Consider the following 22,478-nt stretch of genomic DNA (forward strand, 5'->3'; position numbering starts at 1 on the left):
TGTTGTAAATACCCTACAAAAAAGTAGGAAACAGGTCACTAATGCCATCTACCTTAAAATATGGAAGACCTTCTCTACATGTTATGGATCTACCCCCATCGATCCATTTCATCCTGATATTGCCAGGATACTGGACTTTCTACAGGACGGTCTATCAAAAGGGTTAAGACCTAGTATCCTGAAAATCCAGGTATCAGCCCTGAGTTCCTTCTTTGACCAGAACCTGGCAGACAACCAATGGATAAAGAGATTCTTGACAGCAGCCTCTAGAATTCATACAAGGAAGTCCAATGTAATCTTATCCTGGAACTTGAATCTAGTATTGAGGGGTCTGACTACCGTGTCCTTTGAACCTATGGCCCAAGTTTAAATGGACAAAGTATCATGGAAAGTGGCTCTATTGGTAGCAATTAAGACAGCAAAGAGGGTTGGGGAGATACAGGCTCTATCCATTAGGGAACCTTATCTGAAGATTCTGGACGACAGTAGTCATTCGCCAAGACCCTTCTTCCTTTCAAAGTAACATCTGATTTTCAGATGTCCCAAGAAATAATTCTTCCTTTTTGTGAGAACCCAAAAGGACAAATGAGAAACAAAATTCCATGATTTAGATGTTTGGAGAACCATACGCTTATCTAAAACAAACTGAAACTTGGAGGAAAGTTCAAAACCTTCTTATTCAATACTGTGGACCAAATATAGGGGAAGAAAGTCTCCAAGAGCTCTCAAGCAAACTGGAATAAAAAGGCAATCACAGAAACATTAAAAAAAAAATAAAAAAAAATAAATAAATAAAAAAAAAAAAAAATCAAGATTTAACCCCTCCTGAATCACTAAGAGTCTGTCACTTGGGCCGAAAGGGCCAGTGCTTCCATGGAGCAGATCTGCCGAGCTGCTACCTGGTCCTCGGTCCATACTTTAAGCATTACAGATTAGACCTCATGTCTATAAAAGATTTAACCTTCGGCAGAAAAGTACTCCAGACTGTTGTCCCTCCCTTGCTCCTTCAAGATTGTTGGAAGACCATTTCCGGTGACTACCTCTTGAAGCTCATCAAGAGAATGCCAAGAGTGTGCAAAGCAGTCATCAAAGCAAAAGGTGGCTACTTTGAAGAACCTAGAATATAAGACATATTTTCAGTTGTTTCACACTTTTTTGTTAAGTATATAATTCCACATGTGGTAATTCATAGTTTTGATGCCTTAAGTGTGAATGTACAATTTTGATAGTCATGAAAATACAGAAAAATCTTTAAATGAGAAGGTGTGTCCAAACTTTTGGTCTGTACTGTATATCTTACATCTATTTTTGGCAATGTGTAACTATTCCATAATATGAATTCCTCAATGCTGAGGACATATAAAAAAACGGAATTAGTCTTACCGGTAATGATGTTTCCAGGAGTCCACATGACAGCACCATAGGAGGAGTAATCCCATATCCTGTGTAGGGACAGGAAGCACAAGAGGTTAAAAGCCCTCCCACTCCCAACCTCCTCAGTGATTTTCCAAGAACCACATTGGCTGGGTACAACAAAATTTTATTCTTAGACATATGTTAGCATCACATACAGTAGCAATATAGGAAGGGAAATAAGGGTGCTGTCATGTGGACTCCTGGAAACATCATTACTGGTAAGACTAATTCTGGTTTTCCAGTACGTCCCCATGACAGCACCATAGGAGTATACCCAAGAACTCATAGCTTAGGGTGGGATAACTGCATGAAGTACCTTCCTACCAAACGCAGATCTCTGCTGTGAGAGAACATCTAGCTTGTAGTGTTTGCAGAAAGTAGTATGTCCTGACCATGTGGCTGCGGTACATATTTGTTCAATGGTAGCCCCTGCTCTAGTTGCCCATGAGGTGGAAATTGCTCTGGTGGAATGGGCTTTGATAATTTCAGGGGGAGGCTGTCCTTCTGAAAGATATGCTAGATTAATCATGGATGTGACCCATCTAGCTAAGGATGGTTTTGAAGCCTTCCTGCCTCTATTTTTTCCCCCAAACTGTATAAAAAGATTAGAGTCTAATCTCCAGTTCTGAGTGGCTTCCAAATAGGCCAACACTGCTCTGCGGACATCGAGATGGTGGAACTCTTCCTCCCTCTGATTCCTAGGGTTTTCGCAGAATGATGGAAGAACCACTTCTTGGTTTAAGGTCATTGATGACACCACCTTCGGGGAGAAACTTGGATCCAGCTTCAGAATAATGCAATCATCTCGAATCTGCATACAAGGCTCGACAATAGATAGAGCCTGGATTTCACCCAACTGTTTAGCCGTTGTGATTGCCACCAAGAAGACAGTTTTCAGAGTCAAGTTCTTTATTCCCAATTCATTAACTGGGCCGAAGGCAGGTTTACAAAGTACTCTCAGGACAAGATTCAGATCCCACGTAGGGGAAGAAATTCTCTGGGTAGGCCTAAGTCTCTGGATTGCCTTGACAAACCTGATTATCCAGGGATGCGAGGACAATGATGTGTCGAAGAAAGCACCTAGTGCCGCAATCTGCACCTTCAAGGTACTTGGTCTAAGACCTGCATCAAATCCTGCCTGCAAGAAATCAAGGATCGCAGGGATGTCTGGCTGAGAGGTGTCTACCGTCCTGTGGAACTGACAAAAGGTCTTCCAGACTTTTTTATATATGGCCTGATTTACAGGTTTTCTACTAGCCTGCATAGTCTGGATCACTCAGGCTGATAAGCCCTTATTCTTCAGGATCTCCCCTTCAGAAGCCAGGCTGAGAGCTGGAGTTGTTGAAGATTCCGATGCACCAGTGAACCTTGCGACAGAAGATCCTCCTGAAATGGTAAAATGATTGGGTCTTCCAACGCTAGATGACGTAGAAGGGAGAACCAACTCCTCCTTGGCCAAAACGGGACAATTGCTATGACTGTCGCCCGATCTTCCTGAATTTTCCGCAGCATTCTCGGAATTAGAGGGGCAGGTAGGAAGGCATATGTTAGGCCTTCTCCCCAATATTGTGAGAGAGCATCCACTGCCATAGGATGATCTCATGGTTCGAGAGAGAAGAAAGATGTTGTCTTTGCATTCGTTCTGGATGCAAAAAGGTCTAGGTGCGGCTGACCCCATCTGCGAGTTAGTTGCTGGAACACCTCTTCGTTCAGTTCCCATTCTGAAGCCTTCATCTGACGCCTGCTGAGATAATCTGCCTCCCGATTGTCGGATCCTCGAAGGTGAACTGCTGAAATGGAGCTCACTATTTTCTTTATCCCTAAGAACATCCTTTTGGTCAGGGACTGGAGAAGTGGATGTCTTGGTCCGCCCTGATGTCTGATGAAGGAGACTGCCGTGATGTTGTCCGACAGGATTTTTACATGTCTGTCTCTTAAGACCGCCCGGCTTCTCTGTAGGGCTTCCCAGGTCGCCTGTAGTTCCCGAAAATTTGATGATCGAGTCTGAATCTCTGTGGACCATGTTCCTTGGAAACAAGAATCTCCCACTCGAGCTCCCCATCCTGAGAGACTTTCGTCCGTGGTCACTAAAAGACAAGGTTCCAGAATCCACTGCACTCCCGTCTGTAGATTCTTCTGGTCGAGCCACCAGTGTAGAGAATTCTGGGCATCTCTGGACAAAGACATCCTCCTGTCTAGGTAATTCTGATGTCCGTCTGTCAATTCCATGATGCATTTCTGCAGAGGTCAGGAATGGAACTGGCTCCATCTGACGCAGGTGATGCATGACGTCATAATTCCCAAAATACTCATTGCCTTTCGGATTGAAGGCTTCTTCTCTCTTGAAAAAGAAAGAATCCTTTGTGGAATTAAGAGCATTTTGTCTTCCGGGAGATAAGACATTCGCCTTCGGGAGTCGAGCTGGACTCCCAGGAAGATGTGTGAAGTACTGGGGATAAGATTGGATTTTTCTTTGTTCATAATCAAACCCAGGTTGGTAAAGGTCTGTAGGACAACTTCCAGATGTTGCGTCATACCTAGAGGAGATCCTGTCACCACCAGGAAGTCGTCCAAGTAAGGAATGATGGTAATATCCCTGAGTCGGATATAGGCCACCACCTCTGCCATGATCTTTGTAAAGATTCTGGGAGCGGATGACAGGCCAAAGGGAAGACATCGGAACAGGTAGTGTAGAATCTGCCTGCCTAATGGTAGTGCAAATCTCAGATATTGCTGACTTGAGGAATGTATTGGCAGGTGGTTGTATGCATCTCTGAGGTCCAGGGTGCACAATACCGCATCAGCGTCTATTAGAGGAATGGCTGATCTTACGGTTTCCATGAGGAATTTTTTTTTTAACAGACTCATCGGTTTAGGGGTTTCAAGTTGATTTTTGTACGGAACTCCCCTGACAGTTTCTTTATTGAAAACAGAGAGGAGTAATGGCCCTGATGTTGTTCGTGTTCCGGAACTGGCACAATAACCCTCTGATGTAGCAGCTTCTCTATATCTGCCCGTAGACGGGAAAGAGAGGCAGGGGAACCCTTTGTCAGGCAGAATTTTTGAGGGAGATAGAGAAAATTCTATCCTGTAACCCTGTGCTATAGTTAGTATCCAGGGATTTTGAGGGACCCGATGCCAACTGTTTTAGAAAAACTTTAATCGCCCCCCACTCTGACATAGTAATTGTCGTTTTGGACGGGAGCTAGTACTGGGCTGGTATTTCCTAGCTTTGTTCCCCTTATTAAAACTCCAGCTTGTGGACCCCCCTTTTTTCTGAGTGTTATATTTACGGGAGAGGAAGGGTTTGCGAAAGGGCTGCTCCTTTTTTTTCTCCTCAGGGAAGCCCTTCTTTCTATCGGAAGCTTTTTCTAGAATGTCATCTAGTACAGGTCCGAATACTCTGAGCCCTGAAAATGGAATAGAGCACAGCTTGTTTTTAGAAGCTGTATCTTCAGACCATGTTTTTAACCAAACAGCTCTACGGGCTGAGTTGGAAAGCACATTATTTCTGGCCGCAAATCTGACCAATTCCGTCGAAGTGTCGGCCAAAAAATTTGTTGCCATCTTTAACAGGGGCAATGATTGAAGGAGAGTTTCCCTCGGGGTGCCATCCCATAGGTGACTCTCTAACTCTTCTAACCAGATTCTCATGGATCTGGCAATAGATGTAGCAGCGATATTAGATTTAATGATTGCCACCGAAGATTCCCAGGCTTTTTTCAAAAATCCGTCCGCCTTCCTATCCATAGGATGTTTAAGTCCTGACGAGTCCTCAAAGGGGATAGAGGGTTTCTTGACGACTTTAGCCACTGGGACGTCAATTTTAGGAACAGTGTCCCACACGTTGGTGTCCTCTGGATAAAAATGATAGTCGGGCGCGTTAGTCTAGTGGTATAGAGAGTCTCTTCTCCGTATCTTCCCATTCCTCCAGTATCATGTCCTTCACACGAGCATTAACAGGAAAAACCATGGATCTCTGGGTTTTAAGACCACCAAACATCTCATCCTGAATGTTACTGCTCATCTCCGTTTCCTCTACTTGCATCGTGTTTCGGACGGCTCATAGAAGAATATCCATACCATCTGAGTGGAACATATATCTTTTCCGTTCTCCGCCCTGAGGTAGACTAATGGTCTCACTGTCAAAGTCGCCAGATGGGTCGATTTCACCCTCAGAAGATGGCGCTATATCTTCTCTGGGTCTTCTGGGGCCTGGGACATCCTGGACTCCTGAACCTGGGGGCTGTAGAGACGTGATAGAAGCCTGAACTACTTCTTTAATTATACTGCGCATCTCATTTAATAAAGCCCCATGCTCCTCCTTTAGCATGGAGGCTCTACATTCAGCACATAGACGCTTTGTATACGAGTCGGGTAGTCTGATGTTACAATCCAGGCACCTCTTGGATTTTACTGTGGCCTTTTTTCCCGTATCCTTCTTTTTTTCAGAAGGAGGTGGTAACTGCCCAGAGACCTCCTATAAAAAATATGGAGGGCCTGCTAAGTGTAAGCCCCATTAGCCATATAAAAAGGTGTAATGGTACACTTACATGACTCTGGGGCGATCCAGGGTGGGTATCAGGGTGTGACACGTCAGCCATTGTACTGCCAGGGGTGCCAAAGCTGTAAGCCTGCCTATGCTGCTCCCCAGCCCCCCTTCTTATACCTTACCTGGTCGTCCTGTCATTTTCTCCTGCTCCCATCGCGGTTTGAATTTCCCGAGCGACCGCCACCGGAAGTAGTCATCTCCGGACTTCCGGTTTCGACGCCAGGTGGTCCTGGAGCCGGGAGAAGCCGGACCCGCCCAGAGCAGGAAGCCGAGAGCCCCGGCGATGGGGAAGCGGCACCCGTAGGCTCCAGCACACCGGAGGGCTGAGGGATTCCCGACAGGGAGTGTCGGCCCAGGACCTGCTTGACGGCGGGAAGGAGAGAGCAGCGGCCCCCCCGATCCCCCCGGGGTCCCTGAGGTATCTATCTTCACACCAGTGCTCCTCCTGTACTCCCAGTCCTGTGTAGGGACAGGAAAAACACTGAGCAGGTTGGGGGTAGGAGGGCTTTTAACCTCTTGTGCTTCCTGTCCCTACACAGGATTACTCCTCCTATGGTGCAGTCATGGGGACGTACTGGAAAGACAATTTATAGAAATAGGCCCATATTGAGGCAGAGGTCAAAGAAAAAAACAGACTTAAGGGGCAAGGACATGGAGCATTGGGAGACATGGTGAGGGGATACTTCACAGAAAGCATACATATGAGAGCTGTTCATTTAGTTTTTTCGGGGATAGTGACTAATCTAAATATCCGCTCTGTTTCTTTTCTCAGAACGGTTTTGTCCAGGTTTCCACCTCTAATCTTAGGTCTAATCAACTCTATCATATTAAATTATATTTCTATTTCTTTCAGTCGTCCCCCATGGACTTCATTCATATGACGTGCAATCGGTGTGCCACGTTTGTTTCTAATGTCTCCCAAGTGCTCACCCACTCGTGTCCGCATCTCCCTTCGGGTCTTCCCTACATAATCCTTGGGGCAAGTATAGGTCGCCTTGTAGACCACCCTTTTGATTTAAAATGACCAAAATCCCTGATTGAAAAGGTTTTGTTCGTAGACGAACTTGAGAAGGTTTTACAGACTGCCATCCAATCACATTTACTGCACTTTCCACACCTGAAGTAACCACAAGATTTTCTCTCCAGCCAGGTCCCTGGTCTTGGAGGTCATTGATATAGGCTATGGACCAGACTGTCACCTATTGATCTGCCCTTCCTATATGTAATAATTAGAGAAGGAGGGATAAGACCCTTTAAATTTGGGTCTGCCAGGAGAATCCCCTAATGTTTCCTTAGTATACGTGAGACTCTTTCAGATGGATTGTCAAAAGTACCTATTATAATATTTCTCGTGAGCCCCGGGCAAGAGTCTCAGTGGACCCCTTTAACACATACCGCGATTCATGATGCACAGATAAGGCAGAGAAATCTAGGTATAGTACAATGCCAAAGATTTCACTTAATTCTTACATTACTTGAGTGATATCTTTTGTAAAATCTACAATAGCTGAGAAACTGGTGAATCCTCAAAGAGCACAGTGCGTTTAGTGTGTGTGTGGGGGGGGGTGTTTTCAAAAGTTTTAATTTTAGACAGTATAGTTCTCCATACAGTATAATGGGCCACACGCCGAATAATGGGCCCCATATAGGGCCGCACGCTGAATAATGGGCCCCATATAAATGCTCCACACAGAATAATGGACCCCATATATTGTTCCATACAGTATAATTGACCCCACATATTGCTCGATACAGTATAAGCCCCATATAAAACTCCATAGATTAAAACAAAAAAAATCAAAAATACTTAGCTCTCCTCGCTGGCCGCTGCTCCGGACTCGGTGTCTTCGGGCTCTCTGCAAAGTGACGGCTCAGAACAGAGGGCGCGCTGGAGTGACGTCATTGCGCCCTCTGCCCTGAGACGTCACACAGTCAGAAGACACGGAAGACACAGAAGCAGCGGTGGAATAGGGAGAGGCAAGTATTGCAAGGGCCGTGGCCCTGAGCAAGAGGGGGTGCCCACTCGAGGGCACCAGAACCTGGCTCCCCTGACTCACGGGCCCCATAGCGTTCCATGTCCCTGATAGCCCCGCAATGACGTGCATTATAATTGTCAGTTTTACACTGACAAAAGCCCTTAGACCTTGGTCCTGGAATGGTCTAACAGGCTTGCAGTAGCCGGTTGACCTTGAGGTAGTCATGACGACCTCCGTTTGCCATGGCAATGATCGGGCCATTGCGATGGGGCGCCGATAAGACGAGAGAGGGAGAACCCTCCCTCTTCCTTTCTTGTAAATGCTGAAATAGCTATTGATTGCAGCATTTAGATGCCTAAACTGCACCTGTCAGCAGGATTGTGCTCAGTAAACTACATACACTGTCAGGTAGGTGACATTACGCTGATTAAAATTATACCATGATTGATGAAATCCATGCCATGGTTCTTGTGTAATCTTTACTTTCACTTTGGAGATAATGATATGCTAATGCTACGGGGTGGCCTGTGGGGGGCGCTCCATCTGGTGCTCTGCTTACGTATGCATCTGTAGATGAGTACAATTATTCCAATTACAAATATGGACTTATATTTTTTATATGGGATATGGGGCTGTGTGAGGGCATGTTTTTTGCGCACCAAGCTGACATCTTTACTGATACCATTTTGGGGTTAGATACGATTTTTTGATTACCTCTTATTGCAATGTTATGATGGAAAAAAATTAATTCTGGGATTATAATTTCCTTTCTCGTTACACCGTTTACCGATTAGATCAATTTTATATTTTGATAGATCAGACTTTTACAAACTCGACGATACTAAATGTGTAGCTTTTTTAATTACTTTATTTTTAATGGGAAAAAAGGGAAGTGATTTGAATTTTTTTCTTCATATTTTTAAACATATGTTTTTACTCTACTTTTTAGTCCTCTTAGGGTTGCTGGCTTTGAGATGACAAGCATGACCCGAGGCTGTCATGGCAACCCATCAGCATCGCACGATCAAGTCACAAGTGTGAGATGGGTCAGAGGAAAGAAGCACCCCCTGCTGGCACACTTAAATGTGGAGGTCAAGTTCAAGAATAATTCAGCCATTTGTTCGGAAAGATGCAGGCTTGGCATGCAAGCACACATCAAAGTCAGGGAGCCGACATATGATGTAACTGTACCCTGGCTACAGTTTTTAAAAAACAACCTGCTTTGCTCGCCCTACTCCAGTCCAAAGCTGAATCTCCATGGCTGCTCCTATTCAATGTATGTTATTGTCTGCAGAGTTGACATGTCAACAGTGCTGCAGCAAATAGCTGAGCCCAGCAACTTTGCCGAGTTTACATCATGAGTCACTGAGCTCAGTTACTGGCTACAGCACTGTCAACGCGATGTCAGCACTGCAGTCAATAACAGAACATTTAAATTACACTTAGGAGAACAGACATAACCCGGTGGGGTGGGGTATTACTTATTTAATAAAATATCTCTAAAAAGGACAATGCCCTTTAGAGTCCTTTCTACAGCCAGCAACTCTTTTAGGTTTGATGATTGACCCCTCTTGAAGAGTGACCAAGAACTCAGGATTATATGATCTATCAGGTGTGCCCCCCCCCCCACCAAACCTGAATTGCTCGCATCTGTTGTGATCATGTCGCTTACCGGTTTTATCCATTGGGTCCCTGATGTTAGGTTTGCCCTGTCTGCCCACCACGAGAGGGAGTTTCTGGTTTCTAAAGAACGTTCCACCTTCCCTTCTAAATGTCCTTTTAGCAACCTCTCTGTAAACAGAATTTACCACTGAAGCTGCCCTGTATGGAGCTGGGCCCACTTCACCACTGGGATGCAGGATGTTAGGGTTCCTAACAAGGACATTGCCTTCCTTAGGGTAATTTTTGGAGCTTCTATTGATGCAGAGACAAGGTCTACTACTTTGAACATTTTGTTCTCGGGTGGGTAAGAGACAAGTCTGAAGTTTGAAATTTTAAATGAGGCCCAGGAATGACTATTCTTACTGGATTTAGCCTCTACTTGTGAGTGTTCACCATCCAGCCAAGATCTTCTAAGAGGACTCTTACATCTCAGTTGTATTGCACAGTGGTCCTCCGATTTCCCCACTATAAGGACTTCGTCCAATTGAGGAACAATGATGGTGTTCCGGACGCGAATGTACAGTCATCTTGGCTATTACCTTGGTGAAGATCCTTGGAGCCACCGACAGACTGAATAGAAGGACTCAGAATTGGTAATGCCCGATTTCCCCCTCTATGTACAAGGAAACTCTCAGGTACTATTCATGGTCTCCATCAGTGGTTCTCAACTCCTGTCCTCAAGACCCAAAAGATCATGTTTTCAGGATTTCCATTCACATAGCACAAGTGATGGAATTATTACCTGGGCAATACTAAGGAAATCCTGAAAACAAGACCTGTTGGTGGGTCTTGAGGACAGGAGTTGAGAACCACTGGCCTAGATGAATCGGGATGTGATAATAAGTATCCTTTAACCCCTTTACCCACCAGGGTGGTTTGCACGTTAATGACCAGGCCAATTTTTACAATTTAACCAGACACTTTATGAGGTAATAACTCTGGAACGCTTCAACGGATCCCCCTGATTCTGAGACTGGTTTTTGGTGACATATTGTACTTCATGATAGTGGTAAAATTTCTTCAATATCACTTGTGTTTGTCAATAAAAACGGAAATTTGGCGAAAATTACGCAAATTTTCAAACTTTGAATTTCCATGCTCTTAAATCAGTCTTTACATGAGCACAATTTTGGAACCCAAATTTTTTTTTTGTTAGGAAGTTCTAAGAGTTAAAAGTTGACCAGCAATTTCTCATTTTTCCAACAAAATTTACAAAACTTTTTTTTTTAGGGACCACATCACATTCGAAGCGACTTTGATGGGCCTTTATGACAGAATGGTGTCACTTTTAGGTATTTTTCTAAAAACTGCACCCCTCAAGGTGCTCAAAACCACATTCAAGAAGTGTATTGATTCTTCAGGAGCTTCACAGGAATTTTTGGAATGTGGAAGAAAAAAGTGAACATTTACATTTTTTCACAAAATTTTTTTTTTACTTCAGACCCCAATTTTTTTATTTTCTCAAGGGTAACAGGAAAAATGGACCCCAAAATTTGTTGTGCAATTTCTCCTAAGCAGATACCCCATGTGTGGGGGAAAACCACTGTTTGGGCGCACGGCAGGGAAGGAGCACCATTTGACTTTTTGAATGTAAAATTTGCTTGAATAATTAGCGGATGCCATGTTGCATTTGGAGAGCCCCTGATGTGCCTAAACAGTGGAAACCCCCCACAAGTGACCCCATTTTGGAAACTAAACCCCTCAGAGAACGTATCTAGATGTGTGGTGAGCACCTTGAACCCCCAGGTGCTTCACAGAAGTTTATAACATGAAGCCTTGAAAATAAAAAAATCCAACTTTTTCCACAAAAATGATATTTTAGCCCCAAATTTTTTATTTTCATAAAGGTAAGAGGAGAAAATGGACCCTAAAAACTTTTGTGCAATTTCCCCTGAGTATGGCGATACCCCATATGTGGGGAAAATACACTGGGCGCAAGGCAGGGTTCAGAAGGGAAGGAGCAAGGTGTGACTTTCTGAACGCAAAATTGGCTGGAACTGAAAGCGGACGCCATGTCGCGTTTGGAGAGCCTCTAATGTGCATAAATACTGGAAACCCCCCACAAGTGACCCAATTTTGGAAACTAGACCCCTCAAGGATTTTATCAAGGGGGTATAGTGAACATTTTGAACCCAGAGGTACGACACAGAATTTGATAACATTAAGTCACCATATTGAATAAGTTGTCATTAGTCTTGAGAGCAAGTGCTCGCTACTTGAGTTTGCATCGGGTACTCAGGTATGCACCATGTATCACGGGGGCTCGAGTGACATGCTCAAGTCCCCACCCCTCATGTTTCACGGCTGTTAGACACTCAAAAAGAAAAAAAAACATGCGGGGGATCGCTCATGAATGGCAGGCAATCCCAGCGAGGTTTTTATGGCCAAGAGGCTTTTTTGGCCACGAAGCATATGGGGCGGAGACTCGAGCATGTCACTCGAGCACCCACAATACTGGGTGCATACCTAAGCACCCGATGCAAACTCAAGTAGCGAGCACTTGCGCTCAACACTAGTTGCCATATTGTCATCATTTTTTTCTACTTTCGAAACATCTTTACTTTCGGAAAAATCCAAACCCTAGCCAAGCCCTAACCCTAGCCCAATCCTAGAGTTTATTTTTTACGCCGTGCGGTATAAGTGATTAGATGACTTTATTCTTCGGGTCGATGCGATTACAGCGATACCAGATTTATAGCAGTTTTTTATTATTGACAGCTATCACACACTAAAAGACGGGTTTTTTTGCAAAGACTAGTTTTTGCATAGCCATATTTTGAGATCTATAATTTTTCCATATTTCGGCCGACAGTCATGTGACTGCTTATTTTTTGCGGGACAAGTTGGCGTTTTTATTGGTGCCATTTTCAGGCACGTGACATTTTTTGATCGCTTTCTTTTCTGATTTTTGGGAGGCAGAATAAACAAAAACCAAAAATTCAGGAATTGCTTTGTTTTTTTTTTTTTTATTTTATGCCGTTCTGCGTGTGGTAAAATTGATAAAGCAGCTTTATTCTTCGGATCAGTACGTTTACACCGGTACCACGTTTATATCGTTTTTCTATGTTTTGGCGCTTTTACACAATAAAAGCTATTTTAGAGAAAAAAATTCTATTTTTTGCATCGCTGTTTTCTGAGAGCTGTAACTCTAATTTTCGGCTGATGGAGCTGTATGACTCATTTTTTTTTTTGCGGGACAAGATGACATTTTCAGCAGTACCGTTTTTATTTATATTCGTCTTTTTGATAGTGTTTTATTCCATTTTTTGTTTGGTATGATAAAGCATCATTTTTTGCTTCGCTTTTTATATATTTTTTTTACCATGTTCACTAAAGGGGTTAACTAGTGGGACAGTTTTTTAGGTCAGGTTGTTCCGGACGCGGCGATACCAAATATGTGTACTTTTATTGTTTTGTTTTTTTCATAATATTTATTGATGGGTACATTATATTTTTATTTTTTGGGGGATTATTTTTTTTATTTATTTATTTTTCTTAGATTTTTACAATTTAATTATTTTTTTTTTCATTTTCTAACACTTTTTTTTTACTTTTATACTTTGTTCCACTATGGGACTTTCACTTTTTTTTTTTAAACTCTGATCGCCTGTATAGTATAGGGATAGAGCCCCATCCCTGTGCTATACAGGATGTCAGCGCTGCAGAGACAGAAGATACTTTGGTCATGCACTGGGCATGATCAAAGTATCTTCCAGCTGTCTGGTGACCCGGATGTTGTCGTCATGACGACATCCGGGTCACCATGGCAACAACGGGACCCGGCCTCAGACAGCACAGGACACAGGGAAAAAGGCGAGTACCGGCGCTTACCTCTGGAATGCTTCGATCGCAGCATTCCGGGGGTTAATGTGCCGGGAGAGGTGCAGGACCGCTCCCAGCACATAGTACCGGATGTCAGCCGTGACAATCAGCTGACATCCGGCGGCGATCGTGCCCGCACAACCTGTGCGCGGGCGCAATCGCCAGGGCGTATTAATACGTACCTGGCTCTTAAAGCCCAGGGCACAGGTAAGTATTAGTACGCCCTGGGCTTTAAAGGAGTTAATGTCGACAACCACAATGTAACAATTGCGAAAGAGCAGTTTTATGGCCATGCTTATCGATTCCATTTTGAAGGTCTGACTTTTTTTATCCACCGGTTGAAGTTCTTCAGGTTGATGGTGGTTCTGAATGAACAGCCTGTGTTTTTAGCCATCTTCTTCTCTTTTAGGCCCATTGTTGACCTAACGGCTTTGACTGGTCTATCCGTATCTTCCACCGGGAAATATAGTATGTCCCCCCATGTCACTGCCCGAGGAAGAAGATTCACTCTAATTTTTCCCTTCTGATAATGGGGAAACGTCAGATTCAGAAGACACCTCCCCAGATTTTTCCTTTTTTTAATAGGGCTTTTAGGGAGCTGATTAGTCGCGCCCGGACGGCCGCATGCATATTCTAGAATACCCGATGCGTTCGAATCGGGCCACCATCTAGTACCACATAACAGCCTTATACTGAAGCTACAGAAGCAAAGACTTGGGTTAACTATATGCAGATGGGTAAGGAATTGGCTAAATGACAGGAAACTAAGTTGTCATAAATGGTACAACCTCTAGATGGTACATAGTCAGCAGTGGGGTGCCGCAGGGATCTGTGCTAGGACCGATTCTTTTTAACCTCTATTAATGACCTTGATGATGGGATTGAGAGTAAAGTGTCAGTCTTTGCTGATGACACCAAACTATGTAGGATATTAAAATCTGATTTTGACATTACAAAATCTGGATAACATGTCTGAATGGGCAAATTAGGTTTAATGTAGATAAATGTAGACGGAGTAATCATATTGCTGCATATACATTAAATGGGAGTATACTCGGGTCTAGAGAACAGGAGAAAGACTATTCTGGTTAAAAGTAAGCTGAGCAGCAGTACTCAATGTCAAGCAGCAGCCCCAAAAGCAAACAAGATTTTAGGTTGTATAAAAAGAGAAATTCCAGTGACCTCAACGTACTGTTCCCCCTATATAAATCACTGGTGAGACCACATCTAGAATATGGGATCCAGTTTTGGGCTCTATATTTTAAAAGGGATATTCATAAATTAGAGTCAGTTCAAAGGCGGCCAACTAGATTATTACCAGGGATGGAAGGCTTCTTATATGATGAAAGGTTGGAAAAGTTGGGCTTGTTTCACTTAGAAAAAAAAAAGACGCCTCAGAGGAGATCTCATTTACATGTACAAATATACAGTGGGGGAAATTAGTATTTGATCCATTGCTGTTTTTGTAAGTTAAATTAACCTACCCTTAAAATTATAGACTGTTTATGTCTTTGTCAGTGGGCAAACTTACAAAAACAGCAAGGGATCAAATACTTATTTCCCCCCACTGTATATGGAGTACAAAGTACTGGCACATGACTTATTCCTTCTAAAGACCATACTAAGGACCAGGGGGCACTCATTACGGGTGGAAGAAAGGCGATTCCAGCAGCTAAATAGGAAAAGGTTCTTGACAGTCAGAGCAGTCAGACTATGGAATGCCCTACCACAAGAGGTAGTGATGGCAGACACTATAACAGATTTAAAAAAAGGGCCACCTCCTCTGGTTCCCTCCTCAGATAATGCCCATCCCCTAGATCTAAACAGGATGCACCATTATCCAAGCGCCCCAGTCGGTGATGCCAGCATAGGGAGCCGCCATCTTCCCCGACATGCCCCCTGTGACATCACTTGGCCACACCCAATCCCAGTGTGCCTTGCGCCCGTGACGTCTGCAGAAAGCGGGGGGGCTAGTGTGGCGGTCCAAGACATGCAGCGCATCTTAGTCTCTGCTGCACGCACCCAAACGTACAACAGAGCCAACCGTGGATAGAGCTTCCTGAGACCTGAAGGCCCGGCGCCACAAGCACGAAGCCTGTTTTTCCGAATGTCAGGACAGGGCTGGGTAATATCTTTTTCTTCTATCTTCACCGCGGAATTCCAACACAAGGTTCCCATCAAGGACAGGAAACCAACTAATGCGGGAGAGAGGTGTTGCCCTTTTATTTCAGCACGTTTCCTGCCCTTGGTGGGCGATCCCTCTCTCAGGTGTGCCATCATAGGTGAAGTCTTGCAAGTATAAACAATACAAGGTGTTAGGGTACGTGCACACGAACAGTGTTCACTGCAAACTGAACGCAGCGCAAATGCACTGCGTGCAATCCGCAGTTGCCTAATGTTACAGCATAGTGGATGGGATTTTTACAAATCCCATGTCCACTATTCGTCTGCGGAACACCCGCGGAAATTGACATGTGGCGCGTCTTTCCAGACTGCAGCATGTCAATTTCTCCGGCGGGTCCGCATGCGGGCTTTTCTCATATACCTAATCTCTATGGTGAAAGTCTGCATGTGAGGGGGGGGGGGGAGAGACCGGCGCTCATTTGCATAATGAGCTGAAACCGGAAGCGGCTCTTCTGCAGCCGGCTCCGGATAGTCTGCACATACCCTTAGGCAAGGTGGAAGCAAAGCTGAACTTTGGGATTGCAAAAAATGCCTCAAACCCTGCTTTTTGGCTGTAGCTTTTGTAATGCCAAGAGATCAGGTTTTGACTACAGAAAATAATATGCAGTAAAAAAGCAATGTGAACATAGCCTAAGACCTCAACTCAGCAAACTAACTTACCCCTATTCCCTCCTAAATATTATTCAGAATCTGCACCCTACTATTCATCTGTCTCCACACTCTCCATGCACACGATAACTGCACTCGATACTTGATTATTGCACTTAAGCATACTGGCCGATAACCGGATCATGCAGCCTTATATGAAAATCCCTATTATAATTGCTAGACCTGAAAAAACAAGCACTTTTCACCTATTGTGTCCACTCATTTCCTTGTAGAATGTAAGCTTGCGAGCAGGGACCTCACTCCTAATGTAACTGATAAACTGTCTTACCTTGTATTGAATGTACATGTTCCCGCTTAATTGTTAACTACTGCGCAATATGTTGGCGCTAAAGAAATAAAAAATTAATTATTATGACTTTTTTTTTATCACTGCATTTTGCAGTGTCCATTGTAGGTATGCATCAAGAGGAAATCTCAAATGCATTCTAATTTATAAGTATTAGTTAATAGGCTCCCATTATGTAAGTTATAAAAGTATATTAAGGCTATGTGCCCAAAATGCAGAAATGCTCTGGATTTTTTCCCGAGCGTTTCTGCATCTCCCTGGCAGAAAAAACGCATGCGGATTGTACATGCATTTTTCCTGCCAGGGACATGCGGATGTGAAGCGTTCTTCACATGCATTTCCACATGCGGGTTGACAAGCGCTTTCCAAGCGATTTTAGCATCACTTGGAAAAATGCTTGACAACTTGGTCACACTATATAAATCCATGCAAACAACATGGAGAGATATAGATATATATATATATATATATATATATATATATATATATATATATATATATATATATATAGTGTGACCAAGTTACGATGCTGCAAATGCAGCATCAATAGTAAGACTGAATGCACACGATGCGTTTTTCATGCGTTTCCGCTGCGGAATTTCTGCAGTGGAAACGCATCAAAAACGCATGGTAATCCGCACCCCATGGTCCCCAATGGCATTCCACAATGTCAATGCACATGCTGCGGATTTTTCCGCAGCGTTTCTGCAGCGCTCATAAATCCGCAGCATGTCCATTAATTTTGCGGAAGCGCCGCCATTGACTTGCATTGAGACGCATAGAATCCGTGTCTGTACATTTGTACAAGCGGATTATATGCGTCTCTATGTGCAGATGGTACCCAGTTCTGGAGGAGAGGAGACTCATCCAGACCTGGGTACCATTGTACCTGTAAAAAAAAGAATAAAATAAAAAATAAAGTTTATATTCACCTTCTCGTGGGCCGGCGGCCCCTGCAGCACTTACCTTCCAGGACCTGAGATGACGTCGCGGTCATGTGACCGCAGGCTGTCTTGCGATGTGCCGGCAACCCGGAAGAAGCCAGGACGAGCGCTGCAGCCACGCCGGGGCATCGGGGGTGAGTATAGCTTTATTTTATTTTATTTTTACGGTCACACTGTATAAATGCATGCCGGTTGCATGGATTTATACAGTGTGACCTAGTTGTCAAGCACTTTCCAAGTGATGCCATCGCCTGGAAAGTGCTCGTCAGTCCACATGCGGAAACACATGCGTTAACGCATGTGGGTACGCATGTGAATCCGCATGTATTCTGCAGGAAAAAAATAAATGCACAATCTGCATGCGTTTTTTCTGCCAGGGAGATGCAGAAATTTTCTGCTTCATTTCTGCATCGTGGGCACATTGCCTAAAAAAAAAAAAAACATACTCACCTTCCGATGGCCACCGGTCTCCTCAGCGGCTCCCGGTGCTCCGTCACATGACTAAATGACATCACGGAAGGTCCTTGCAGACCACTGCCAGAAGCCAAGGAGACAGCAGCGCCACTCAGAGGAGACCGGGGGGGGGGGGCGCCGGAAAGGTGAGTATAAGTTTTTTTTTTTTTTTTTTTATTATTTTTTAAACTACAGGTACTATGGTACCTGGGTCTGGAGGAGAGTCTCCTTCTCCAGACCAGGGTACCATCCGCGCATTGAAAAGCATGATATCCACATGTGCACATGTAGTCATGCGGATGTCATGCGGTCCAATGCAAGTCAATGGCGGCTAAAATGCCGCGATTCTGCAAAATAATTGGTAATGCTGCGGATTTTTCTGCAATGATAATCTGCAGAGGAAATTTCCACAGCACGTGCACAGGACATGCGGATTATCATTGGGGAACATGGCAGGCCTTCTACCATGCGTTTTTTAAGCGTTTCCACGGCGGAATTGCTGCTGCGGATACGCTTAAAAAACGCATAGTGGGCACACAGCCTAACACGTACTTTATGCCTTTGTAAGGAATGGCATGCAATCTGCTGTGCTCAATCAATAAGAGGCCAAAGAATACTCCATTGAGAACCCACTGATAAAGCTGGCATAACTTTTCCCGAAACGAATAGCAAGCAAACAGTCTGAAAGTAGCAGGATTCAACCATCATCAACAAAAGCAGAAATGCTTTGATCATAGAGATCAGTGACAAATTGAATTTGTGTGGCAACTTACAGGAGAAATATCAGCCAGAACCAGTGACTTAAAGGGAACCTGTCACGTCCTAGTTGCTATCTACACTGCCCCCATAGCGTTGTTAGTGATGCAATGTGCATCACTAACAAGCTTTTTTCATTAAAATCGGTGGTAGTATAATGATTTGATAACATTATATACACTTTGCCCTACCTGCTGTATTCAGTCATAGGGGTGTGATTCTCTCAGTCAGTCATTGGAGGTTGCCACGTTCAGTTAGTGCTGGCGACGCCCATGACATTTATACTGCTCCTGGCAAGCGCTAGGTTTGAGTCTCGGTGCAGTGTCACTGCGCATGCGGTGACCGCACGATACATTGACCGCGCATGCACCGGGACCCACAGATGACAGCGTGTGCGCACTGAAGCTGGTAATCACATAGCCTCAGTGCGCACGCGACGGACCAGCGGCTCGACGTGTGCAAATGCACCCCTCAAACCTAAAGCTTGCCAGGAGCAGTATTCAAATACATGGGCGGTGCCATATGTGACTGAATGAGAGCATCACACCCCTTTAACTGAATACCAGCAGGTAGGACAAAGTATATATAATGTTATCAAATCATTATACTACCACCGATTTTAATGAAAAAAGCTTGTTAGTGATACACATTGCATCACTATCAAAGCAATGGGGGCAGTGTAGATAGCAACTAGGACGTGACAGGTTCCCTTTAACCACCTTCACGTGATGGTGTTATGGACAACATCAGGATGATAACAGCCAAAATAAAAAGGAAATATTTGTGCTTCTTCTATATTGAGTCATAAATACAAGAATATCTAATGGGAAGAATGGTGTCACATACAAAAATGTCCTACAATAATGGAATCTCTGGGCAGCACTGAAAACGTTAAAGGGATTGTCCTCCTCTGAAGATAATTTTTTAAATTACACGCATGTGTTTGGGCTAAAAATCAGTGTTGCAATTCGCTTTCATTAAAAATTGTGTACCGTTAGGCGTTTAACAGGCTCTTTTTTATCCTGCACTTCCAACTTTCCTGGTCTGTGGTCATAAATCAGCTGAGAGGAACTCAGAAAAGTTGGAAACTCTCCCACTGGACAGTCAGAACAAGAACACGGATGGATGTTCAGTTAAAGGGAACTTGTCATCAGGATCAGGCATGTTAAACTAAATGCATGGGCATAAAGGTGCTGTCCTACTGGTTTAGTAGGTACCTTGGCTGTAGAAATCTGCAGCTTGGTTGTTCTTTTAGCCTATGTTACCACATGTGTCAGTTTTGAGAGAGATTTCTGAAGTAAAAAAGATCTCTGGCACAAAATCAGCTGCGTCAAAAACGCAGGTTTTGGTGCATTTTTTATGAGTCTTTTCATTGTCCTTCTGTCTCTATTTATGCATGTACATAAAGTTCTGTGAAAAAAAAGAACCCCATTCTATAATGCCATCAAAAATGCTGAAAAAATTTACCTGCGTCTTTTCACCACTCATTACTAACTATGGGAGAAAAAAGGCTGAAAGAAGTGACATGCTCTATTTATCAAAAACCCAACCAACGCACAAAATACACAGCAAAAACAAATAAATAACATGTGTGAACAGAGAATTTGGTTTCTCATAGACTATGTTGGTAATGCAAAATACAGCTGAAAATTTGCACTCGTATTCTGCAGGAAAATTCTTTTAAAAACATAACGTGTGTGAACATAGCCTAATTATCTTTAGTAGTTTGTGCAATAAGCTATTGGTACATGTAGAGTAATTGTGGGTAGGGTATTCGGTTCTGCTCCCGCCTCTAAGCTGTCTCTGAAGTCCGTATCTTGTTATTGTTTTAGGGCACATTGACCCCGCAGTGGCCTTCAGGAAAATGGCGCTTGTGTCGGCGCATGTACAGATTTAGATCTTTGCTAAATGATGAGCCGAGATCTCAATTTGTGCAGGCGCCACTTCTGGCGTCATTTTACTCAAGACCGCAGGGAGATCGATGTGCGCCTCCTCAGACATAATATCACTGTAGCCCGCTGCAAGGACTACCCGCGGCTGTAAGAATCAGCTGACATGGGCCCGGTCCAGTGCAGGCTCAGCGCCGGAGCCAGCGCTGAACCGGGGTAATAGTCTATAGCGTACTAATACGTCATAGGCTATTAAGGGGTTAAATGACAGCACAGATGAGACCTTCGCTCCATAGATGACAATATCAGCCCTATTGGATTAGTAGGACTGCGCCCCAGAACATGCACCATGAACACATTAGGGGTCTGTCATGCTTGTTCCCTTATAGATGTCATTAATGCCAATAGTCAGAAGCCAGGCATGCCTCAAACCAGGTGTAAAGTGCCACAACTGAGAGACTGGAAACCCACACTATAATCCAGGGTCTATAACCCCCCACACAGCCACATTACGAGTGACGTAAAGTAACGTCTAATGTCATCTCTAATATGAAGCATCAGATAGCCAGGCTTAGTGCAGACACAGGGCTTACCTCCCAAAGCTCACATAGGACACACGGCGCGCGCACCGGAAGGCTGACAGATGAGACACCGCTTCCTGCTTCCGTGCCGCCCACTGATCTTCAACCACGTGACTGACGTCTTCTACCGCTCCGCTAACACAGTGCGAGTCAGCGACATAAGAAAGGCCATGATTATCATAGGGGAGGTGACCAAACCCGAGCTAAAGAGGAACGGCGCCGCCTACTGGGCAAGAAATGCAGCTACTCGATTGTGCCTCCTGCATGCGCCCTCTGCTGATGCAGTTTTACTATAGACAAAATGAGCTGCCATAGACAAGAGCGGGAGCAGCGTCCTGTGGGATGATCGGAACCTGTTCATCATGGAGGCTGTGCCATTATTAGAATGCTCTGCATATAGGGGCAGCATCTTCTACAGGGCTTCACACATGGAGACTGTGCCATTATGTTATTAGAATGCTCTGCATATAGGGGCAGCATCTTCTACAGCGCTTCACACATGGAGACTGTGGCATTATGTTATTAGAATGCTCTACATATAGGGACAGCATCTTCTACAGCTCTTTACACATGGAGACTGTGGCATTATGTTATTAGAATGCTCTGCATATAGGGGCAGCATATTCTACAGCGCTTCACACATGGAGACTGAGCCATTATGGTATTAGAATGCTCTGCATATAGGGGCAGCATATTCTACAGCGCTTCACACATGGAGACTGTGGCATTATGTTATTAGAATGCTCTACATATAGGGGCAGCATATTCTACAGGGCTTCACACATGGAGACTGAGCCATTATGGTATTAGAATGCTCTGCATATAGGGGCAGCATATTCTACAGCGCTTCACACATGGAGACTGTGGCATTATGTTATTAGAATGCTCTACATATAGGGGCAGCATATTCTACAGGGCTTCACACATAGAGACTGAGCCATTATGGTATTAGAATGCTCTGCATATAGGGGCAGCATATTCTACAGCGCTTCACACATGGAGACTGAGCCATTATGGTATTAGAATGCTCTGCATATAGGGGCAGCATATTCTACAGCGCTTCACACATGGAGACTGTGGCATTATGTTATTAGAATGCTCTACATATAGGGGCAGCATATTCTACAGGGCTTCACACATGGAGACTGAGCCATTATGGTATTAGAATGCTCTGCATATAGGGGCAGCATATTCTACAGCGCTTCACACATGGAGACTGTGGCATTATGTTATTAGAATGCTCTACATATAGGGGCAGCATATTCTACAGGGCTTCACACATAGAGAC

At 44.1% G+C, this 22,478-nt stretch overlaps 2 protein-coding genes across 4 annotated transcripts in view; both read right to left on the minus strand.

Annotated features, from left to right (window-relative positions):
- The window catches only part of SERAC1 (serine active site containing 1), a 564,154-nt gene extending 542,832 nt beyond the window's left edge, over positions 1–21,322 (minus strand). The window contains exon 1 of one of the 3 annotated variants that reach the window (XM_073671518.1): positions 21,203–21,322. The gene's annotated coding sequence lies outside the window, so the exon portion shown is untranslated. The remainder of the gene's footprint in view (positions 1–21,202) is intronic. The other 2 variants (XM_073671517.1, XM_073671519.1) reach the window with 2 other exon arrangements.
- GTF2H5 (general transcription factor IIH subunit 5) overlaps positions 1–21,335 on the minus strand; it is a 60,829-nt gene extending 39,494 nt beyond the window's left edge. Inside the window, exon 1 of the mRNA XM_073671521.1 lies at positions 21,203–21,335. The gene's annotated coding sequence lies outside the window, so the exon portion shown is untranslated. The remainder of the gene's footprint in view (positions 1–21,202) is intronic.
- Positions 21,336–22,478: the final 1,143 nt, after the last annotated feature.

This window comes from Phyllobates terribilis, unplaced genomic scaffold (assembly GCF_046119375.1).
Source record: "Phyllobates terribilis strain yellow unplaced genomic scaffold, ASM4611937v1 Scaffold_3__8_contigs__length_932513732, whole genome shotgun sequence".
NCBI lineage: Eukaryota > Metazoa > Chordata > Amphibia > Anura > Dendrobatidae > Phyllobates > Phyllobates terribilis.